The sequence below is a fragment of the Phacochoerus africanus genome, chromosome 7 (assembly GCF_016906955.1).
Source record: "Phacochoerus africanus isolate WHEZ1 chromosome 7, ROS_Pafr_v1, whole genome shotgun sequence".
Classification (NCBI taxonomy): Eukaryota; Metazoa; Chordata; class Mammalia; order Artiodactyla; family Suidae; genus Phacochoerus; species Phacochoerus africanus.
The window spans coordinates 25,103,255-25,108,646 of NC_062550.1; positions in this window are offsets into that span (position 1 = coordinate 25,103,255).

The window sequence follows — 5,392 nt, forward strand, 5'->3', positions numbered from 1 at the left end:
GAACCTCCATATGCCGCAAGTGCAGCCCTGGAAAAAGACAAAAAGACAAATAAATAAATAAATAAATTGCTGTGGAAAGGCATGGCAACAACAACACTATATGAAGTGACACTGATGAAATTGACCAAAAATGTAATTTACTTTTTTTTCTTTTTTCTTTTTTTTTGTCTTGTTGTTGTTGTTGTTGTTGTTGCTATTTCTTGGGCTGCTCCCGCGGCATATGGAGGTTCCCAGGCTAGGGGTCTAATCGGAGCTGTAGCCACCAGCCTACGCCAGAGCCACAGCAACGCGGGATCCGAGCCGTGTCTGCAACCTACACCACAGCTCACGGCAACGCTGGATCGTTAACCCACTGAGCAAGGGCAGGGACCGAACCTGCAACCTCATGGCTCCTAGTCGGATTCGTTAACCACTGCGCCACGACGGGAACTCCGTAATTTACTTTTTAAAAAACATTTTGTTTTTAAAATTCACATTGAGTGGAGTTTCCATCGTGGCTCAGCAGAAACAAATCTGACTAGTAGTATCCATGAGGATGCAGATGTGATCCCTGGCCTCGCTCAGTGGCTTAAGGATCCAGTGTTGCCGTGAGCTGTGGTGTAGGTCACAGAAGCAGCTCAGATCTGCCAGTGCTGTGGCTGTGGTGTAGGCCAGCGGCTATAAGTCCGAATAGACCCTTAGCCTGGGAACCTCCATATGCCCCAGATGTGGCCCTTAAAAAAATAATAATAAAATAATAAAATAAAATTCACATTGAGGCGTTCCTGCGGTGGCACAACAGGATTGGCACTGACTCTGGAGTGCTGGGCCATGGGTTCAATTCTGGCTGGCATGGCTGGTTAAGGATCTGGCATCACCGCAGCTCTGGCCTGGGTCACAACTGTGGCTCAGATCTGATCCCCCGCCTAGGAAGGCCATAGACCTTGGGGCAGCCAAAAGAGGGGGAAAAAAATGAAACAAAATAAAATAAAATATTCACACTGAGATATGATTCACAGTGGGTTACAAGTTCTGGCATTGCAGCAATTACCCCTCAAATCTGATCTCTGGCCCGGTGCTGCAGGGTGGCAAAAAAAAAAAAAAAAAAGAATAAATATGTGGTGAAATGATAGGACAAAAAGTTTTAGGCTTCTAAGAGTGGCATACTATGGGAGGAAACTAATGGAGTGAGTTTTGTTTGGAAATTTCTCTGGTCCCTGAGCTAATAAGAGTCTAGAATGTCTCCAGTAAAGGAGAATTTATATCTGCTTTTAGGCAGAAAAATAGGAGAGTAGAGAGAGAGCTTTATTCGATTTTTCTCTGTTTACTGGTTTGGTTTGGTTTGGTTGTTTTTTGTTTTTTTGTTTGTATTGGTCCAGTCCAAGGCATGGAAGTTCGTGGGCCAGAGATTGAACCCATGCCACAGCGCAACCCTAGCCGCTGCAGTGACAACGCCGGATCCTCAACCTGCCGTAAGACAAAAGAACTCCCTGCATTTGCTGTTTTTAATTGCCTTCAGCTCAAAACAATTTTTGTGTCAAAGAAGCATGTTTTGAGGTGACCTCTTCTGGCTTCCTTCACCATCCTTTGGCTATTATGAATAGTGATGTAATAAACATTTGTGAACACGTTTTGGCGGGGACATATGTTTTCATTTCTCTTGGGTATAGAACCAGCAATGGAATTGCTGGGTCATTTAATTTAGTCTGTGGTTCCATTAATAGACAGAGCATTCAGGATGTGCTAAGTGTTAGCCCCACTTGTAATCTGATATTCAGTTTCAGGCTACACACGTTGACAAATGGGACCATGTACAGCCAAGAGAGACAGGGGCCGTAGAGAAAAGGCTGTTAAGCCAGTCTCTAGAAGAACCATGGGAGGACTTAGAGACCATTGGTTGGAGAAAAGAAAGCTAAAGAGGAAAAGAGACTGAGTTCCTGTTGTGGCTCAGCAGATTACGAACCCAACTAGCATCCAAGAAGATGCAGGTTCAAGCCCTGGCCTCACTCAGTGGGTTAGGGATCTGGCAGTAAGGCTCAGTCCTAAAAAAGTCAAAAAAAGGGTTTTTTTTTAATTTTTAATTTAAAAAAAAGGAAAAGAGAGACATCTTCAAACATCTGAAGGGCTGTTACATAGAAGAGGAATTAACAAGAGGGTAGAATGAGGACCACTGGTAGAAATTACAGAGAAACATAAATGATCTGAAAACTTTCCTTCCTTCCTCCCTTTCTTCTTTCCTTCTTCCCTCCTTCCTTCCTTTCCAATTATTCCACTTTTTGGCTACATAACACGTGAACAAAACGAAAAGTACAAAAGGATATGCAGTGATGTCTTATATTCAGTTCCCCTTCTTACAGGCAGTTTTCTTATGTGTCCTTTAAGATGTACTTTAAACAGGAGGAGTTCCTGTCCTGGCGCAGTGGTTAACGAATCCGACTAGGAACCATGAGGTTTCGGGTTCGATCCCTGGCCTTACTCAGTGGGTTAAGGATCTGGCGTTGCCATGAGCTGTGCTGTAGGTCACAGACTCGGCTTGGATCCCGAGTTTCTGTGGCTGTGGAGTAGGCCGGTGGCTACAGCTCCGATTGGACCCCTAGCCTGGGAACCTCCATATGCTGCAGGTGCAGCCCTAGAAAAGGCAAAAAGCCAAAAAAAAAAAGATGTACTTTAAACATATAAAAACGGATTTTTTTTTGGCCCTGGCCATGGCATTGTAGAAGTTCCCCAGCCAGGGATGGAACCGGTTGCCACAGAAACAACACAAGCTTCTTCAGTGACAATGCCAGATCCTTAACCCGCTGTGCCCAAGGAAACTCCTATAAACAGATTTTTGATTTTTTTCTTTTTGTCGTTTTAGGGCTGCACCAGCAGCATATGGAGGTTTCCAGGCTAGAGACTGAATCAGAGCTGCAGTTGCTGGCCTACACCACAGCCACAGCAACGCCAGATCCGAGCCAAGTCTGCAACCTACACCACAGCTCACGGTGGGATCCTTAACCCACTGAGCGTGGCTGCTAGTCAGATTCGTTTTCCGCTGACCCATGATGGGAACTCCAGAGTTTTGACTTTTTAAAAAGGAATTTAGTGTGTTTTTAGAGTAAAAAACGTTTCCAACTCTCATAGTGGTCCAACCCTACAGTGACTGAAGCATTCCCTATCCTGAGGGTATGCAGGGGAAATTGACAATCATCCATTAATCTTCTGCAGTATCTTTCTTTATTTCTTTTTTCTTTTCCCTTTTTTTTGTTTTTTTTTTTTGTTTTTTGTTTTTTAGGGCTGCACTTGTGGCATATGGAAGTTCCCAGGCTAGGGGTCAAATCAGAGCTACAGCTGCTGGCCACAGCCGCAGCCACAGCCACACCAGATCCAAGCTGCATCTGTGAACTACACCACAGCTCACAGCAATGCTGGATTGCTGACCCGCTGAGCAAGGCCAGGGATCGCACCTGTAGCCTCACAGATAATAGTCTGATTTGCTTCTGCTGCGCCACAACAGGAACTCTCTCCCTTTCTTTTTCTTTCTTCCTTTCTTCCTTTCTTCCTTTCTTTCTTTCTTTCTTTCTTTTCTTTCTTTCTTTCTTCTTCTTTCTTTATTCTTTCTTTCTATGTCTTTATTATCGATCGTAGTCTCTCGATTAGTGCTCTCTCTCTCTCTCTCTCTCTCTCTCTCTCTCTCTCTCTCTCTCTCTCTTTCTTTCTTTCCTTCTTTCTTTCTTCCTTCCTTCCTTCCTTCCTTCCTTTCTTGGCTGCACTTGAGTCATGTGGAAGTGTGGCAGTTCTCAGGGGCAGGGGATCCAACCTGAGCCACCAGAGTGACAACACTGAATCCTTAGCCCACTGAGCTGAAAGAGAACTCTGGATAGCCTTCTCTTGCAGTTTGTTGAAGAAACAGATTATTGTCCTATAAAATTTGCTGCATTCTGGATTTTGCTGACTGGGTGGTATCTTTCCTTGTCCTATGAATTTGCTGTAAATTGGTATTGGATTGAAAGGCTGATCAGATTCATATTTGATTTTTTTCTAAGACTCCCTAGATGATGATCTGTTCTTCCATCAGGAGCTGTATAATATCTGGTTATTGCTTTTTTGAGATGTTACAACTATTATTGCTTGAAGCTTAAATCCATACATCCATTAGGAGTTGCAAAATGGTGATATTCTAATTATTCTTATCCTGCCTTCCTTTATTAGTTGGCATATTCTTTTTTTTTTTCATGGATGAGAAAAATATTCCATCTCCAAAATTAGTCTAACGGAATCGAGGGTGCTGTATGTCTTCCCCCAAGGCTTTATAATATATTTAGAACAGTCTGGGGGCTGTGGGTGCACCCCCAACTCCCAGTGGTGGCGGGATATTTACACAGAGCTGGGTGGTGTTGGTTGTGCCAACCCTCTCCCTGCAGCTAAGGGACTGGGAGCACTGACAGGGAAGTGTGGCCCCACAGCCCCTAGGGGTGGGCGCCCGCCCTGTCCCTCAGCTGTCTGGAAGGTGACCCAGAGGCACTGACATGGGGTTGTGACCCCACACCCAAGAGGGAGCAGACTGTACAGCAGTGAGCAGGGGGCTGCCCACTCCCAGGGCAAGCAGGGGACTCAGGGCAAAAGAACCTGAGTGAGGAGGAGAGGAACCTCAGGGAAGGCCCCGCAGCCTCATTCACTTGGCAGGGAACCCCAAGTGACTGCAGAACGCCACCCCTCACCCACCCTACCCCCACCTGGATGCCCAGCTCCTTCAGGCCAGGGAGAAGCCCAAGGCACTTGTCAGAACAGCAGGTGGGGCACTTGGAGCTACTCCAGGTGGCTGGAGTAAAAAAGTGCCCTCCTGGAGGTATGGGTGAGGCCCTTGGAGCACAGGCACAGGCTGGCAGGCAGGAGCTCTCTCCAGGCCCTGGTCAGCTTTGACTGGCAGCAGGTGGGAAGAGAGGGGACCTGGCATATTCTTATCATGAGAAAACTCCCCTCAGTGGGTTACTCTGATGCATGGTTCATATACGAAAGGCAGAATAAAAAAATAAAAAAATAAAAAATAAAATAGGAGTTCCCGTCGTGGCGCAGTGGTTAACGAATCCGACTAGGAACCATGAGGTTGCGGGTTCGGTCCCTGCCCTTGCTCAGTGGGTTAACGATCCGGCGTTGCCGTGAGCTGTGGTGTAGGTTGCAGATTCGGCTCGGATCCCGCGTTGCTGTGGCTCTGGCGTAGGCCGGTGGCTACAGCTCCGATGCGACCCCTAGCCTGGGAATTTCCATATGCTGGGGGAGCGGCCCAAGAAATAGCAAAAAAGACCAAAATAAATAAATAAATAAATAAATAAAATAAAATAAATTAAATAAAATAAAGGAGTTCCCATTGTGGCTCAGTGGTTAATGAATCCGACTAGGAACCATGGGGTTGCGGGTTCAATCCCTGGCCTCG